Source organism: Coregonus clupeaformis, chromosome 7 (genome assembly GCF_020615455.1).
Source record: "Coregonus clupeaformis isolate EN_2021a chromosome 7, ASM2061545v1, whole genome shotgun sequence".
NCBI lineage: Eukaryota > Metazoa > Chordata > Actinopteri > Salmoniformes > Salmonidae > Coregonus > Coregonus clupeaformis.
In genome coordinates, this window is record NC_059198.1 from 44,182,788 (window position 1) to 44,202,626 (window position 19,839).

Below are 19,839 nucleotides of genomic sequence, written 5' to 3' on the forward strand. Positions count from 1 at the left end.
ATGATAGAGCTCTGCAGGCTATCTCTACAGTAGATTGCAACTCCACCCCCTTTGGCAGTTCTATCTAGATGGAAAATGTTATAGTTGGGGATGGAAATTTCAGAATTTTTGGTGGCCTTCCTGAGCCAGGATTCAGACACTGCTAGAACATCAGGGTTGGCAGAGTGTGCTAACGCAGTGAATAACTCAAACTTAGGAAGTAGACTTCTGATATTTATGTGCAAGAAACCAAGACTTTTGCGATTACAGAAGTCATCAAATGATAGCGCCTGGGGAGTAGGAGTGATACTGAGGGCTGCAGGGCCTGGGTTAGCCTCTACATCACCAGAGGAACAGAGGAGGACTAGAATAAGGATACGGCTAAAGGCTTTAAGAACTGGTCTTCTAGTGCGTTGGGTACATAGAATAAAGGGGGCAGATTTCCGGGTGTTATAGAAAAGATTCAGGGCATTATGTACAGACAAGGATATGGAAGGATATGAGTAAAGTGGAGGTAAACCTAAGCGTTGGGTAACAATGAAAGAGATAGCATCGCTGGAGGCATCAATTGAGTCGGTCTCCGCGTGTATAGGGGGGAGGGGCAAAGGAGCTATCTAAGGCAGGTTTAGCTGGGCTGGGGGGTCTACAGTGATATAGTAAAATTAGAAATAACCCGAAACAACAATAAACTAACCATGTTTGGGCTGAGGCTAAACATAAACAGGATGTAGTACCGTAAAAAGGAACAGTCCAGCAGACATCAGCTGTATAGCTGAGTTATCATAAGGTCCGGTGGTAAACTAGTGAGTAAGAGGCCACGGCTAGCGTGTGCTAGCGGGCCGGGGCTAGCAGATGGATGGAATCTTCGTGGTTAACGTCGTAACCACATCAGACGATTTCGTCGGCAGACCAGTCGTGTAGGATCGGCGGGGCTCCGTGTTAACACTAGGTGGTCCCGTCCGGTTGACAGAGAGGTAGATAGCCGGGAGATGGGCCTAGCTCAGGATGATTAGCCAGACCACAGCGTCCGTTTTGTTGTAGCTAGCTGATAGCGATGAATCCGGAGTTAAAGGTCCAGTGATTCAGTGATTCCGGCGGAAAAACTGATATGTTCTGGGTCGATAACGCGCTGTGCAGACTGGCCGAATATCCGGTGATTAATGTCCAGTGATTAAAATTAATCCCGCAGAAAAAATCCAATGTTCTGGGTGAAATACCGCTAGCTGAGGCTAATAGCAAGTAGCTAGTTAGCTGGCTAGCTGGCTAGCTGGCTAGCTAGTTTCAACTGGAGATTCTAGATTCTAGATAAAGGTAAGTCAATAATAGAATCCGTTCCACATTGAGTGAGGCGGGTTGCAGGAAAGTATATTTTGTAGAAGGATGAAAAGTCTGATATGGAAATATGTACGAAAAATACAGAAAAATAGGGTATTTACAGGCTATTTACAGACATACGATAAAAACACAACTGCACTACTACGCCATCTTGGCCATAGTGGAGTTTGGAGTGTGACTGTTTGAGGTTGTGGACAGGTGTCTTTTATACTGATAACAAGTTCAAACAGGTGCCATTAATACAGGTAATGAGTGGAGGACAGAGGAGCCTCTTAAAGAAGAAGTTACAGGTCTGTGAGAGCCAGAAATCTTGCTTGTTTGTAGGTGACCAAATACTTATTTTCCACCATAATTTGCAAATAAATTCATTAAAAATCCTACAATGTGATTTTCTGGAATTTTTTTTCTCAATTTGTCTGTCATAGTTGACGTGTACCTATGATGAAAATTACAGGCCTCTCTCATCTTTTTAAGTGGGAGAACTTGCACAAATGGTGGCTGACTAAATACTTTTTTCCCCACTGTATGTATTTTCTTGAGCAGGGGGACCTTGCGGGCGCTGCAGGATTTCAGTCCTTCACGGCGTAGTGTGTTACCAATTGTTTTCTTGGTGACTATGGTCCCAGCTGCCTTGAGATCATTGACAAGATCCTCCCGTGTAGTTCTGGGCTGATTCCTCACCGTTCTCATGATCATTGCAACTCCACGAGGTGAGATCTTGCATGGATCCCCAGGCTGAGGGAGATTGAGAGTTATTTTGTGTTTCTTCCATTTGCGAATAATCGCACCAACTGTTGTCACCTTCTCACCAAGCTGCTTGGCGATGGTCTTGTAGCCCATTCAGCCTTGTGTAGGTCTACAATCTTGTTCCTGACATCCTTGGAGAGCTCTTTGGTCTTGGCCATGGTGGAGAGTTTGGAATCTGATTGATTGATTGCTTCTGTGGACAGGTGTCTTTTATACAGGTAACAAGCTGAGATTAGGAGCACTCCCTTTAAGAGTGTGCTCCTAATCTCAGCTCGTTACCTGTATAAAAGACACCTGGGAGCAAGAAATCTATGTGATTGAGAGGGGGTCAAATATTTATGTCCCTCATTAAAATGCAAATCAATTTATAAAATTTTTGACATGCGTTTTTCTGGATTTTTTTGTTGTTATTCTGTCTCTTACTGTTCAAATAAACCTACCATTAAAATTATAGACTGATCATTTCTTTGTCAGTGGGCAAACGTACAAAATCAGCAGGGGATCAAATACTTTTTTCCTTCACTGTAGTTCCCGCTCCCTGCTGGCCTATCAGAGTAGAGTCTGAGCGTGGTTTAGACTTACTCAGCCTATCGTTGGCGCACAGGCTGGTCCCAGCCCCTTGGCGCTTCACTGTTGCCAGGTGTCAGTTGTTTTCTCCACAACTTGTCTCGAGTCAGCAACCCCAGACATCTTTGTAGCAGAACACATGTCCTTGAGCGTTCTAACAAAGAGGCAGTGTGTGTGTATGTGAGACACAAGTCTTATCTCAGCCTACCCCCTAATAGTTTCCCACATTAATCACAGCTTGTTATGTTAAACAGTCTATATCAGTACAGCACAAACCTATTATGTTTAATCATTAATGCTTTCTTATTAAGCTAACAGCACATCTAAAATATAAGAGAATAATTTCCCACAGTGCTGGGTTATTAAGGTTGGGCTATGGATATTTGACCAGTGTAGCCAATTTAGCGACTTTGTTGCTATATTTAGCGAGTATTCAGACCCCTCTAGCGACACATTTTCAACAAAGCGACTAACAACAAATCTAGCTACTTTTTCTGGTGTTATTGGAGACTTTTGGAGACTCTGACGTGAAAGCACGTATCGTTCTTACTCTTCTCAACGAGCAGCTGGTGCTGCCATGGGCCCCACCCCCTCCCAAAGCACTGACAGGCGGCCCAGTCCTCGCGCAGCAGTCCCTCCCAGCTGCAGTCAGAGCAGGAGATGTTCACCCCTCCATGTCCAGACTGCAAATGAATCGCGCATGCGGGAAGCCGCCGCTGGCTGATCCCGCCCTGGCTTACATTCAGGGCGGGATGTAAATGTAAAACATTTTGTTTTTAAAGAATCGACAGAAGAAAGTTCATTCGTAGTTCTAAACATATTTAGGGTGTTTTTTACTCACTTTTTGTCTCTCCCACGACGTTATTCCTCTCTCCTACAGCGTCCATCACAATTTCCTGCACATGGCAAATTATGCAAATTAGATGATGACGTCATTTAGCGACTTCTAGCGACTTTTAGGACAGCCAATAGCTACTTTCCTTACTGAGGAGTTGGCAACACTGTATTTGACCCAGCCAGTGGGTTAATTCTCCCACCACCAGCGTGTGAAGTTCACCAGAATACTTGAAAGTTATATATAGTTCTGGTGCGACTGAGTGACTGACGAGTGAAAAATGTCCAACATTATTTTGACAGACTAAGTGTGTTTTGGCTGACTGAACCGTGAAAACGGTAAGTAACAAATGTTATGAATTATGAATTTGATGGTCATTCAGGTTAAATAGGTTGTCCTATCATAATTAGGTAGCTAGCTAACATTAGCTTGAGCGTTAGCTAATGCACTTTTGTACATCCCGCTGTTCGGTACATTTTACCTTATTTTTGCGCCCCAAAAATGTAATACTTCCAGGTCAACTGTAATATGAATACCATTGTAAAGCACAATTTCTCCCCTTTCCAGCAAAATCAGTGACGAGACCTTGTAGTCCGCTGTAGCTCAGTTGGTAGAGCATGGTGCTTGCAACGCCAGTGTTTGGGTTTGTTTCCCACGGGGGGCCAGTATGAAAATGTATGCACTCACTAACTATAAGTTGCTCTGGATAAGAGTGTCTGCTAAATGTAAAAAATGTAATGCTGCCTATCTCTGCATGATTGAAGAAAGCAGTGGAGCTCCGCCGGGTCTCTTTAAAAATGGCGGGTGGGGAAGCGAAAGCTACTGCATCATAGTGAAAGGGGAAGATATGTCTTGTGGGGAACCGGCTTTTTTCACCTGATTTGTCCAACTTATCACCTCTAAAATGTAAATACAACACTATAAAGAGTTTATATAATGTCTCATTACATACCTATTTGAAGGTTTGTGTCGAATTTGAATAGGGTTTTTAGGGCAGCGCTAAATGTATCTTCACAATTAAACTGTGGGTGTCACAGTTTTTTAGAGTCATGATGGCTCGCAGTGATAATGCGAAAAAAAATTAACAATTGATTGAATTAACTATTGATGAACTCACAAATAATTAACTTTAAACTCACCATTACACTCACCATTGATCATTTCTTGTTTTTAATCTGTGACAGAAGCGCTACACCTGGTGGAAAGAGGCTGTACGGCACAGAATGGGTTGAATAATGCGTGCCGTACGTTACGTCGTGACATGTCACACTTTAACATACAGCGTCAGCGGGGTCAGTTATCAACTTTTCTCCAATACTATTGGTCCATTACCATGTCAATCAACGCTGAATCGAAACTTAGTTCACACCCCGGATTTTGATGCCAACACAGTCGCTACAGTCCCATTAGTTTTCATTGCAGCCTCGTTTGAATGCCGCGGTTGCCCACATATGTACGGAACGGAGTTTGCTACCATTAGCCATTTTCTGTGCTAAGATCTCTGTCTGTGGTAACGTTAGCCTTTTGACCATGCAGAATATAACTAAATGTACAGTTTTGTCGACATTTGGCTTGCTATTTTCATTAACCCTGTGTAAAACAGCATCTACGTCTTCCACATTGCCATCGATAACCAATAGTACAACCTTAAGGGAAACTTGAAAGACTTCACCAGAGCCTTTTAGAACCATGCAGCTACTTTTGGACTAGATACATTACATGCACAGCTACCATAGATAGTCTGGCCTCTTTTTTTACCATGCATGCTTTATTGGTCATTTGCACAGATATTCTGTCACAGTGACTAACCTGACACACAACACACACATCACAGGCTGGGAGCAGCTCATGAGCACTTAGGGGTAAAGTGCCTTGCTCAAGGGCACAACAGCAGTAGGTAGTATACAGAGATATTGTAGCTGGTAACCCTGACAGATCACTCCCTGCAGATTTTCCCGCAGGCAGCTCGGGGGTTCGAATATCGGCCTGCCATTCTAACCTCGAAGCTACAGCCGCCCCTATTTATTTTTCTCTTTCCTCACTCCCTTGCCTTTGTTCAACTATTTGACCTTATCAACCCTTCCCTCAAAGTATTTAATTTAGAAATGTGGGTTAAACTATCCCTTAAAATCTCCCCCCTAGCGGCCAAGCCTAGCGGTTAAGAGCATTGGGCCAGTAACTGGTAGGTCGCTGGTTCAAATCCCCGTGCCAGCAAGGTGGAAAAATCTGCCGTTCTGCCCTTGAGCATGGCAGTTAACCCCCAACAACAACTGCTGAAGACGTGGATGTCGATTAAGTCAGCCCCCAGCACCTCTCTGATTCAGAGGAGTTGGGTTAAATAGGGAAGACACATTTCGGTTTAATGCATTCAGGGGCACAACTGATTAGGTACCCCCTTTCCCTTTTACCCTCTCTTGCAGTGGAAGAGATGGACCAGGAAACGCTCTTGCTTTTGGACGACTTGACTATAGCCTGAAGTTAAAGAAGAACATAAAAGCCTTACACACAGTGAGTATTCTGTAAACACCAACTTTTTTATGCAGGAGGGGAGGTCCTCGGGACACACATATGAATACATAGGACTGTGGACACACCAAGCGACACACCAAGATTAAGCAGTAGCTGGGTCCTGCCAGGTACATGTTGAAAGATTTGTTGTGTATTTTGAAAACTCGATTGTTAAAAGGAATTTATAATTCATTATATACTTTGTGCTCACAACAGAGTCAAATGTGAGAGGGCATCCCAGATGAGCAAGTGGCTGAACAACATCTGGCCGGCAAACAAGGTTGCGGAATATATGAAGGAGACCGCGATCCAGAGGGCTCAGTGGACCAGACAGAATGTTGTTGGTGCCTGGAGTCTGACAAACACCACTCTAGCTCTGCCACGTTTCACCACATTCAATGCAAAAGAACAGATATCTCTGGCTTAAATTGACGGATTTTGATGGGGATTATTTTATTATGTTACTTAGAATGACTCTAGGGGGTTAATGCAATATTTGCAAATATCTTGTGGTACAGGGTTTGATTGGTTCTCGCAAATGTTTTTTTTTTCCTCAGGGATGAGACCTCTTATTGTTTGGATTTGAAAATCCAACCATTGTAATAGAAGGGGGCGGCACTCAGGGGCTGTGTGTGGCTGTGGGTGTTTGAGTGAGAAAGACACAGAAGAGAGCCAACCAGTAAAAGCAGGAGGACTTCAAGAGTTAAGTGTTAGCCAGACTAGTGAGTAACTGCAATGGAAAAGTAATTGTTTGTCTGGCTACAACGTAACACAATTTGAAGTCATATGGGGCAGAGTCTCACAAGAAACAGCATTGGGTGTGGATACGGTGGGAACATGTGGATCTGAGCAAGTGTGATGTCATTCATGTTTGTGGATATGTATGTAAATGTTAAATTGTCTATTGTTTTTGTCAAAAAAAACTCAAAATAAAAATAAATATGACAAAAAAAGTAATTGTCTGCTTTACCACAGATTGCTCAGGACTTCTACATTTTAAACCCGGAATGCTCGGGGAAACTCACTGATAACTGGATCGCAGTCTTCAAGGACCAAAAAAGCAGGCCCAAGATCTTCTCTTCGAAGTGCAGGTATAGTTTGAAATGACCCCGCTGGTGGTGTCACACCCTGATCTGTTTCACCTGTCTTGTACTTGTCTCCACCCCCCACCAGGTGTCTCCCATTTTCCCCATTATCCCCTGTGTATTTATACCTGCGTTTTCTGTTTGTCAGTTGCCAGTGACATCGCTTTAAGCTTCTGCCAGTGGTCCTCCCAACACCAGCCTACAAGATAGGCAGGAAGACATTCCGACCCAGCTTCAATGAGACCAGAACGTCCTTCATTGACTTTCAGCCTGTAAGTTTAAATGGTGGATAGGGAGATTGATGGGGAAATTAGATTATGGGAATTTTGTAAAGGAAAAGCATTCCTCAATCTGTTATGCATAACTGCACACTCCAAGACATTAGGTAGGTTTCCATCTAACTTGCGACAGATTTTCATGCAAATATTCTAAAATCTGCATTATCCCACCGGAGATGTTTCCAGCAAACTGCATTTTTTGCGGATAAAAGGCTGTGCGTGATGCTGTAGTGCACATAAAAATAACCTTTTCATTAAATTCCCATGTAAAAAGTGAAATGGGTTTCCATCGCATTTTCAACCCACTCTGGTCTTGGCACAAGCGCTCTAGCTACAGTTGGGGAAGGCTATCTGTGCTCTAGCTACAGTGGGGGTAGGCTATCTGTGCTCTAGCTACAGTGGGGGTAGGCTCTCTGTGCTCTAGCTACAGTGGGGGTAGGCTATCTGTGCTCTAGCTACAGTGGGGGTAGGCTATCTACATTATGAGATTATAATGGATAAGAGCGATATTACTTGTATTTGTCAAACGGCAGCCAAGCATCAATCATCATGTCACCAGAATAAGACCCTCAATATTTATTGGCAAGGAGCATCAAACTCATCGCCTTGCACATTCACCATCCTGTGAAGTTCATCAAACTGGATGCTTTCCCGAGTCGCAGTGGGAGGACCACACAACCACAAAACGGTTCAGCAGACTTTTAGCCCTCCATAACTGGCTACGAGACTTTTGCAGCTCTGTGGGTGTAACATTTATTGACAGTTTTGATACCTTCTGGAAACAAAGTTTGTATTATAAGAAGGATGGGATCCACCCAAATAATTTGGGTTCCAGGATCATTTCACAGCATTATAAGGCTGTGTTGAGACAATGACTTATCAATGACCCAAGCCCAGCTTATTTAATCCCTACCATTGTGTCGCTGACTTGTCAATATGCTTCAGCATATGTACATTATCCCAGGGGCGCTGGAAGACACAATGTAAGTAACCTAATGTATGTCCCTCTTACTGCCCTGAATGCCTCTGATGAGTCTACAGCTATTGTATGCAGTAATAATGTGCCTATGAACCAGAGTTATACTGTGGGTCAGAAGTTTACATACACTAAGTTGACTGTGCCTTTAAACGGCTTGGAAAATTCCAGAAAATGATGTCATGGCTTTAGAAGCTTCTGATAGGCTAGTTCACATCATTTGAGTCAATTGGAGGTGTACCTGTGGATGTATTTCAAGGCCTACCTTCAAACTCAGTGCCTCTTTGCTTGACATCATGGGAAAATCAAAAGAAATCAGCCAAGACCTCAGAAAGAAAATTGTAGACCTCCACAAGTCTGGTTCATCCTTGGGAGCAATTTCCAAACGCCTGAAGGTACCACGTTCATCTGTACAAACAATAGTACGCAAGTATAAACACCATGGGCCCACGCAGCTGTCATACCGCTCAAGAAGGAGATGCGTTCTGTCTCTTAGAGATGAATGTACTTTGGTGCAAAAAGTGCAAATCAATCCCAGAACAACAGCAAAGGACCTTGTGAAGATGCTGGAGGAAACAGGTACAAAAGTATCTATATCCACAGTAAAACGAGTCCTATATCGACATAACCTGAAAGGCCGCTCAGCAAGGAAGATGCCACTGCTCCAAAACCGCCATAAAAAAATTGACAAAGATCGTACTTTTTGGAGAAATGTCCTCTGGTCTGATTAAACAAAAATAGAACTGTTTGGCCATAATGACCATTGTTATGTTTGGAGGAAAAAGGGGATAGCTTGCAAGCCGAAGAACACCATCCCAACCGTGAAGCACGGGGATGGCAGCATCATGCTGTGGTGGTGCTTTACTGCAGGAGGGACTGGTGCACTACACAAAATAGATGGCATCATGAGGAAGGAAAATGATGTGGATATATCTCAAGACATCAGTCAGGAAGTTAAAGCTTGGTCGCAAATGGGTCTTCCAAAAGGACAATGACCCCAAGCATACTTCCAAAGTTGTGGCAAAATGGCTTAAGGACAACAAAGTCAAGGTATTGGAGTGGCCATCACAAAGCCCTGACCTCAATCCTATAGAAAATGTGTGGGCAGAACTGAAAAAGCGTGTGCGAGCAAGGAGGCCTACAAACCTGACTCAGTTACACCAGCTCTGTCAGGAGAAATGGGCCAAAATTCACCCAACTTATTGTGGGAAGCTTGTGGAAGGCTACCGGAAACATTTGACCCAAGTTAAACAATTTAAAGGCAATGCTACCAAATACTAATTGAGTGTATGTAAACTTCTGACCCACTGGGAATGTGATGAAAGCAATAAAAGCTGAAATAAATAATTCTCTCTACTATTATTCTGTCATTTCACATTCTTAAAATAAAGTGATGATCCTAACTGACCTAAGACAGGGACTTTTTACTAGGATTAGATGTCAGGAATTGTGAAAAACTGAGTTTAAATGTATTTGGCTAAGGTGTATGTAAACTTCTGACTTCAACTGTAGTCCCGTTGGGCCAAATGGGTACTATTTCTTCTGTCTCTCGCGTCTCAGGAGCGAGTTGACTCGGTCAGTATTAATTTCTAGAGAGAGGACATAGGGCCAGCAATGATAGTAATATGGATAGATATATTCGTTGACCGGGCCGGAGTTATTATCTATCTGCCTATCGCGCTTTGGTAGCGTGGATAGGCCACAGGCGTATCGCTTATGTTACCACGCGTTCCGGTAATATAGTGCTAGCAAAGAGAATGCCGAATGGGTTTGAATGTGAGATGTCACTAGTAAACCCCTTCCCGTAGTGTATGGGATCCTGTTGTGTGCTTAAAACAACTATAAGAAAGGTTAGCTGTGCACTAGATCCTAAGCTAACAAAGGGAGAGCAGCCATTTTGTTTTTCCTGTGTCACGTTGAAATCCCCGTCTTGGGTGACGGAAGTCCCGCCCCTCTGTACTCCCTTTCGAGTTCAGCTTTCTGCGATCAGTGACCCCTAGTGGTGAATAATCGCAAGTAATCTTTGAAAAAATATGTTCTATGTGAGGGCAAAAACGTGTTCTTATAGTGTGTAACTACGGGCTACACTTATGATATCCAGCCAATCTCAACTGACTGGATGTCATTGTCTCATTCAATTTAATAAGTTAAATTGCCAAACATACCTTTTCAGGTTCTTCCAACTAATGAGATATTTAAAACTTTCCATATTAACCTAGATAAAGCAACGCTTTCAGATTAATTAAAGTTTAATTCCCAGATAGCCTATACAGGTATTGTTAATCATTATCATTGATTAATCAACTCAATTTGCTTTTGCAAATTCATTCACGTCCAACTCCCACATTACTAATGTAGTAGTGATGGTTCATTAACGTCTATAAATAGATTAAAATCGTTTTTGCAGCTTCCAACTCAAAACCCAAACTTTAAAATAAATAAATAAAAAATAATATATTTGTATAATGTGCAAGCTATCGGAGGGGGTGGTCCCCACTCCTCCACTAATTAGTGAACCCTCACCCATAAAAGAGCAGCGATACCAACCCTAACTATGCCATTAGCGGGAAAACAGCAGAAATTGCGACAAACGCTCTCCAAAATTAACCATCGGGCGCAGGCCTTTTAAAGGTTCTCTCCAGTTTAGCCCTGATGTATCGCCATCAGAGATTGGCATCGGTCCAATACCACAGTGCACAGCTGAAGCACGAGCAAGAAATTGTTGATATGAAGGGACAGGTGGAGAGAACCGAGAAACTAATTACAAAAGCAGATGAGGAAAACATTCTGTTAACCGAGGAACTGCGTTTGAAAACGGAACAATTAAAAGTAATTGCAAAAACTTATGACGACGAACGAGCACAAACTCTTCAACAAAATCATCTTCTACAGGAACAAAATCGTCTTCTACAGGAACAACTCGATTTAGCAAAAACTAAATACGACGAAGTCCACGCCGAACTAGATAAATCTGACGAGTTATCTACAAACAGGAGCATGCAATTTGATAACATACATGCAGTTTTGATGAACGTTACCCAAAGCAATAATGTTCTAGTCCAAATGCTGCACACCAAAGACGATCAGTTAATGAACACAATGACCAAGTTGGATGACAAATCAGCAAAACTCATTGAAGTCACTGACCAAATGAATGATGTGAGAACTCAGGTGATAAAGATGGAAATATTGATTTCTAAGCAAGCGGAGGAAATCTCATCACTGAATCTCTCACTCCGTACTCAAGCCCTGTACCTGCAAACCATGTCAGATAAGTATGAGGCCGAACAGAGCAAGTGCGAAACCCACATGTCTGAAATAAGTGCCCAAGTGGACTCTGCTATGCAGCAGAATACCACCCTTAGGTACCATCTGGGGGAATTCCAGGACAGTCACGCGCTACAGCATGACTACCCAGTTAAGCAACCAAGCTCGCAAACGGAGCTCGGTACACAAAGGAGTGAAGATGACAGAAGGATTCAGACTTTGCATCTCGAAGATGTCCCTCAGTCTTCCCCTCTTGGCCATTCGGCACAGGGTAATAAGGCGCCTCCTCGCCAACAAAGCCAAAGCTTAGCTTCTCCTCTTGGCCTTTCGGCCCACAATTCCCCACAGGATGAAGCCAACCCTCCCCGCGCACTTGGCACGGAACGCCTTGACAAACTTGTCAAAAACATCCGCACCTTTGACCCTGTTCCAGGTAAGCCAAACGACACTGAGACGTTCCTTGCAGACATAGAGGATGCCTTGACTGGCTACCCGAACGCTACGGGTGCTGACAGACTTTCTTTGTTGAAGCGAACGTCGAATAGACAAGTGACAAGGTTCATTCGTCTCCAACAGCAACACGTGCAAAAAGACTACACTAAACTTGCCACAGCTTTGAAAATAGAATTCAGTGGTTCTGCGACTCGCAAACACAATAGCTCGCTGGCTAACACTGTCAAGCAAGCTCGGAATGAACACCCACAAGCTTACTATCATAGGCTTCGTTCAGCTTACTTTGGCATACTCACTGAAACAGGAATGGAAGAGCTATTACCATTCAAACAAATGTTTCTGTCGAACATGTATCCCACTTTCATGACCTACTTGGTCCTACAGCCCACGTTGGTTTGCCAATCTCAGAACTCAGAGAGCTTGCGAGCACAGCTTTTTAGGCATCAAAAGTGCGCAGCGCTAAGAGCCCTGACATCTCGATTTTGGAGTTTGAACAGGAGCACTCACTCCAGTTAGAGGGTGCATTATCAGGTATTGGAGCGTCAAGAGATGATGTACAACAACGGTTTCTACCACGAAACCACAATACCCACCACGGTCGAAATAACTGTAAAGTACGTCGCCAGCGAAACGAGTACCGCTACAATCGATCGGATCGCTACGTTCCTGCACCCAATCCACCCAAAGTGTCAGAGCACAAGGCTAACAAGGGTGAAAAAGGGTTCAATGACGAATGAAGCATACGCCAATACTCGCTAAAAGCTCTGCCAGAATTAACACCCTTAGCAAGGACGTTAACAGTCAAATTACTCCCGCTCTCACTCGACCCTATCCAGGGCCTGCTTGATCAAGACACAAGCCCACAAGCTTTGTCTATAGTCTCTGATACAAATGTTGCGAAGAAAAAGGTCAAACACATCGCAAGAGCCAATTCCACTCGAAACCCAATAAGTCCATCTGTTTCCACCATGAACAGAAATGACACATCACGTTGTTATGAACGACCACTCCACTTTGTGGGGAATATGACCACAAAACGCGACTCAAACAGCCAATACCTGGAAACAGTCCTGGAGGACTGCTTAACCTGTCATGCGCTAATTGATTCGGGCTCGACAATATCGCTCATCTCTCAAACATTGATCAATTAACTCAAAAGGGCTTTGAACCCAGCTAAACGTTTCTTGAAAATGCAACAATGCGATACTTCACTTCGAGGTTTCACCCAGACTGCCTCGCCTCTCACAATGCGACTCATGCTGAAACTACACTTCCAAGACGTATCGCTTGTTCACCCTGTGTATGTTACCAGCCTCGAAAGTGAACCCCTGCTACTCGGAGTAGACTTGATGGATCGGTTGATCCCACTGATGGATTGGAAGACCAACCAAGTCTGGTCACAGACAACTGTGCCATCTCCACTGACCATACTGTCGTCTCCTACCGCTGACTGCGACACAGTCATCCACAAAGAGCATCTATCAAAGAACCCCTTTCGAAAAAGATGTCTCGAAACTTCTCTGTGAAGCATCACACCACAAGGAGATTTACGATATCTCGTCATATTCAATCAGCAAACCTGATTGACCAGTCCTTTCATGATTTCAAGCCATCAGTCTCTGTGAATGAGCCACTTCACTCCTCCTTGGAGTCATGCGATACTGTAGCTGAGATTAACTTCTCTTGTCCTACGGACACTTCCGCAAGCACTGCAGCCGTCTCAGGAATAAAAGCATTGACGTGCAGAGTGTACTCTGCTTCCGATGTTACATTTTCCGCTTTGAGGGGGACTGAAACCCCTTACAATGAAACTAACGGCATCAGTCCCGCAACTGACCTGATGATTCCCACTGGTGAAATACTTTGCCATATCACAGAAAGATATCCTCGTCTCAGTTCGCAGGTACTGGAACACAAAGGGGGGGAATACTAGCCCAGACCCATGATGAGCCTTGTCGAGGCCGGTGGGGGGGGGGGGGTGAGACTACGTGCAACACTGTACGAGACCGCCAGAGCAGGAAACAAATCTAGTTGTAAACTTCCCCATGAGAACAGAGAGGAGCGGACAAGCCCCTCGATGGGGATAACCTTAGAACACATCTGAGACATCACTGAGGTGTACCACACTGGTCGTAAAAGAAGTCCAGTGGACTTTCCACCTCCAAAACAAATGGCAACAGTAATCATTCCTTGCCATGTGTAGTTTCAACTACAATGTAACTAGTAAAATGCTCTAATCATGTATTCCGGTAGGATAACGTTTCAGAATAAATCGGTAGGATAACTGGTCCCCTTGAGTACCAGTAACAATGCCAGCAACAGTCAGTCCAGCTACAATCAATAATAAGGTTAGAGACCTAACAAGTCAAATTGCCCTTGACAACAGCGACAGATGAGTTAGTAGTCACTCAGATTGCAACACGTGGAAGGGAATCTCCCAAAACACTCTTCTGATGGTTAACACAGATTCTGCCTCCTCAACCCTCCTCTCCTCCCTTTCTGCATCCTTTGACTCTCTGTGTCCCCTATCCTCCCGGCCGGCTCGGTCCTCCCCTCCAGCTCCGTGGCTTGATGACTCATTGCGAGCTCACAGAACAGAGCTCCGGGCAGCGGAGCGGAAATGGAAGAAAACTAAACTCCCTGCCGACCTGGCATCTTTTCACTCCCTCCTCTCTACATTTTCTTCATCTGTTTCTGCTGCTAAGGCCACCTTCTACCACTCTAAATTCCAAGCATCTGCCTCTAACCCTAGGAAGCTCTTTGCCACATTTTCCTCCCTCCTGAATCCTCCCCCCCTCCTCTCTCTCTGTGGATGACTTCGTCAACCACTTTGAAAAGAAGGTTGACGACATCCGATCCTCGTTTGTTAAGTCTAATGACACTGCTGGTCCTGCTCACACTGCCCTACCCTATGCTTTGACTTCTTTCTCCCTCTCTCTCCAGATAAAATCCTGCGACTTGTGACTGCAGGCCGCCCAACAACCTGCCCGCTTGACCCCATCCCCTCCTCCCTTCTCCAGACCATCTCCGGTGACCTTCTCCCCTACCTCACCTCGCTGATCAACTCATCCTTGACCGCTGGCCATGTCCCTTCCGTCTTCAAGAGAGCGAGAGTTGCTCCCCTTCTCAAAAAAACCAACACTCGACCCCACTGATGTCAACAACTACAGACCAGTATCCCTTCTTTCTTTTCTTTCCAAAACTATTGAGCGTGCCGTCTTTAGCCAACTCTCTTGCTATCTCTCTCAGAATGACCTTCTTGATCCAAACCAATCAGGTTTCAGGACTGGTCATTCAACTGAGACTGCTCTTCTCTGTGTCACGGAGACTCTCCGCACTGCTAAAGCTAACTCTCTCTCCTCTGCTCTTGTCCTTCTAGACCTGTCTGCTGCCTTTGATACTGTGAACCATCAGATCCTCCTCTCCACCCTCTCCGAGCTGGGCATCTCCGGCGCGGCTCACTCCTGGATTGCGTCCTACCTGACCGGTCGCTCCTACCAAGTGGCGTGGCGAGAAGCTGTCTCCGCACCACGTGCTCTCACCACTGGTGTCCCCAGGGCTCAGTTCTAGGCCCTCTCCTTTTCTCCCTATACACCAAGTCACTTGGCTCTGTCATATCCTCACATGGCCTTTCCTATCATTGCTACGCTGACGATACACAACTAATCTTCTCCTTTCCCCCTTCTGATAACCAGGTGGCGAATCGCATCTCTGCATGTCTGGCAGACATATCAGTATGGATGACGGATCACCACCTCAAGCTGAACCCTGGCAAGACGGAGCTGCTCTTCCTCCCGGGGAAGGACTGCCCGTTCCATGATCTCGCCATCACGGTTGACAACTCCGCTGTGTCCTCCTCCCAGAGTGCGAAGAGCCTAGGCGTGACCCTGGACAACACCCGGTCGTTCTCCGCCAACATCAAGGCGGTGACCCGCTCCTGCAGGTTCATGCTCTACAACATTCGGAGAGTACGAAACTGCCTTACACAGGAAGCGGCACAGGTCCTAATCCAGGCACTTGTCATCTCCCGTCTGGACTACTGCAACTCGCTGTTGGCTGGCCTCCCTGCCTGTGCCATTAAACCCCTACAACTCATACAGAATGCCGCAGCCCGTCTGGTGTTCAACCTTCCCAAGTTCTCTCACGTCACCCCCCTCCTCCGCACACTCCACTGGCTTCCAGTTGAAGCTCGCATCCGCTACAAGACCATGGTGCTTGCCTATGGAGCAGTGAGGGGAACGGCACCTCTGTACCTTCAGGCTCTGATCAGTCCCTACACCCAAACGAGGGCATTGCGTTCATCCACCTCTGGCCTGCTGGCTCCCTTCCTCTGCGGAAGCATAGCTCCCGCTCAGCCCAGTCAAAACTGTTCGCTGCTCTGGCACCCCAATGGTGGAACAAGCTCCCTCACGACGCCAGGACAGCGGAGTCACTCACCACCTTCCGGAGACATTTGAAACCCCACCTCTTTAAGGAATACCTGGGATAGGATAAAGTGTTCCTTCTAACCCCCAAATTGTAAAGTGGTTATCCCACTGGCTATAGGGTGAACGCACCAATTTGTGAGTCGCTCTGGCTAAGAGCGTCTGCTAAATGACGTTAATGTGCCCTTGAGCAAGGCACTTAACCCTAATTGCTCCTGTAAGTCGCTCTGGATAAGAGCGTCTGCTAAATGACTAAAATGTAAATGTAAACACACATGCCACTAATAAATAGAACCCTCCATTCAGAAGGAAAGTTATTAGAAGTCATGAACCATGATCACACCGCGTACGACTGGTTCAGTGCTTATAGAGTACTTCCGTCGTGAGGTTAGCTCCTCTGGGGATAACATAGCTATGAAATAGACGCCTTCATACCTATTGCCACTACAATGGTGTAAGACTCCGTGACCTGTAGTAAAACCACTACAGGTTCCCTCCACACCAATTCTTACTGACCTCCAGGCATTGACATGAAAATTATCTGATTACGTCAGACTCATTCTGAACAGGTTGCAGCATACCAGGATACTTGGTTTTCTTTCCCTTGGCATGCACGCTTGTGTAAGCATAAGCACACATGTACAACGGAACATTCAATGAGGATTTATGCTAGGATCACTTAAGGGTCCGAGCAAAACACCAGCCTTGGTAAAGTTAAATTTACCCCGAGGCCTTTGATTCTAGAGCTACCGTACTCACAAGTTTCTCCTCAGAAGTCCATGGGTCATCCCTGTAGACTGTCCGAAGCTAGTGCCTTACAGCTGTAGACTTATCATGCATTTATCAACTTAGGATAGTGCCTAAGCAACACACCACTAAGTAGGAAAACCCTAGACATGACATTAGAGACAATGCCATGATAGAGTCATTTAGCCAAGACCGTGGACGTATATAGAACACAGTCCAATTAGATGATTAAGGTGTGGTAACTATATTTTGTATCTCTTTTGTTTATGCTTTTATTCATTATGTTTCATTTTCTCTGACGCGAAGTGATAGAGCCATATCCAAGTTCCCCATACAACCCTCAGTTAGTGCCACAATGCCGCTCATTTGGGAAAGAAATGTAATTATGTATTTTGTGAGTGTGTGCATTGTTAACATCTGCCAAAGTTACTGCCCAGATCTACCAGCCTGAACGACCGGATGACGGGTCCGGAATGATGATGCCCAACCAGGACGCCAGCTGTCCATTCTTGTGGTGGCCTGTTCCGTTGGAAGAAAGCCTACCAGGGTAAACCACCAGAGGGGGACCGCAACGGCAATCCCCAACCAGGACATCCCCTGGCCTTTCTTGTGGTGGCCTGCAGCTTGCAGAGATCCTCCCAAGGTAAACCACCAGAGGGGCACCGCAATGATGATCCACAACTAGGACATCCCGTGGTCATTTTTATGGTGAGTTGCAACTTGCAGAATAATACCAAGATTGAACCACCAGAGGGGGACTTGTCATGACTTGCCCTCATGGGCTGAGGATCAAAGATACCGGCCAGGCAAAGGTTTGAACACCCCCTTTCCTGGGGGCCAGTTTTATGACCGGTCGTAAATACCCTGCAGGAGAAAGGACCCTTTTGTTAACAAAGGAAATCTTCCCGCCAAGACTCCAACATCCAAAAGTGGATAATGAAACAATATTCCTACTTAAAATAATGTGGGAAATGGTTGGTGGGGACTTAAAGAACAATCATGTCAAATTCGTTAGTATGAAAATGTATGCACTCACTAACTGTAAGTCGCACTGGATAAGAGCGTCTGCTAAATGAATAAAATGTAAATGTTACTGTGTTGTGACGTCATTAAAGACGGTGGAACAACATAACTGTATCTCTGGTGGGCAAACCAGAGTCCTACATCATCAAGTCAACTATCGAGGACAGCTACACGTAAATACATGTTGCATTTCTAATCTGAATGAACATTTAGTGGGGTTTTAAGCATTTGTATTTCCGTGTAGCGTAGTTTCCAAAGTAACCACGATAGTTTAAATCTCTGTCTCTCCCTTCCATTCTGACCCCTCCACTACCCAATCAGTCATGCTAATGTTAGTCCAGTCCACCAGGGACCTGTTTTAATTGTATTACGTTAGTAATCAATAACCTATTTGTGTTTGTATTGTGTTATTATTTAGTTAGTTAGTGAATAAATAATTAAGCCAATTTGTGTATTGCTGATTCATCAATAAGGTTAGGGTTCTTGCAGGTTCAAGGATTATGCGACATTCAGAATGAGACTGATAAGAGGTAATTATTTACTAAGTGACTTTTATCGATATATAACCTATATATCTTCTAAGAGCTTAATTGGGGAATGGTAACTCGTTAAACAACTTCTTCTGTGGTGCCCCAAATTCCTAATGAGTTAATTGTTACATGTTTAATTTAATCGAGTGACAATTAAACATAGTTAGGTGATTCGATAAATAACAGTCATACATTAAAGTAAGTCACGTCACGACACATATGAAATGCTTGATATTGAATGTGATATCAACAGAGGTAGATTTTCTGGGTGATTTAAATATTGTCTGACTTTCATCAGGCTGCCCACTCAAGAGGAAGCCTCAAACTGTAACTAGTGCCTGCAACCTGGTTCAGGTTATCAGTCAACCTACCAGGGTAGTTACAAACAGCACAGGAATGAAATCATCAACATGTATTGATCACAACTTTACTAATGCTGCAGAAATTAGCTTGAAAGCAGTATCCAAATTGATCGGATGTAGTGATCACAATATAGTAGCCATATCTAGGAAAACTAAAGATCCAAAGGCTGGGCCTAATATAGTGTATAAGAGGTCATACTATACGTTTTGTAGTGATTCCTTTGTTGTTGATTTGATATTGTTGTTGATTTGAAGCAACCAAATGCTGCACTTGACACATTTATGAAATTACTTATTCAAGTTACTAATAAGCATGCACCCAATAAGAAAATGACTGTAAAAACTATAAATCCCATTGCATTGATGGGGAATTGAAAAATTGTATGGTTGAGAGGGATGAGGCAAAAGGTATGACAAATAAGTCTAGCAGCACAACCAATTGGCAAACATACTACACATGGAGAAATCATGTGACTAAACTGAATAAAAAGAAGAAGAAACTAAACTATGAAACAAAGATAAATGACATAAAGAATGATAGTAAAAAGCTTTCGGGCACCTTAAATGAAAGTTTGGGCAAAAAGGCAAACTCCGCTCCATCATTCATTGAATCAGATGGCTCATTCATCACAAAGCCCACTTATTTTGCCAACTACTTTAATGGTCTTTTCATTGGCAAGACATGCCAGCAACAAACGCTGACACTATATATCTGACCAAATT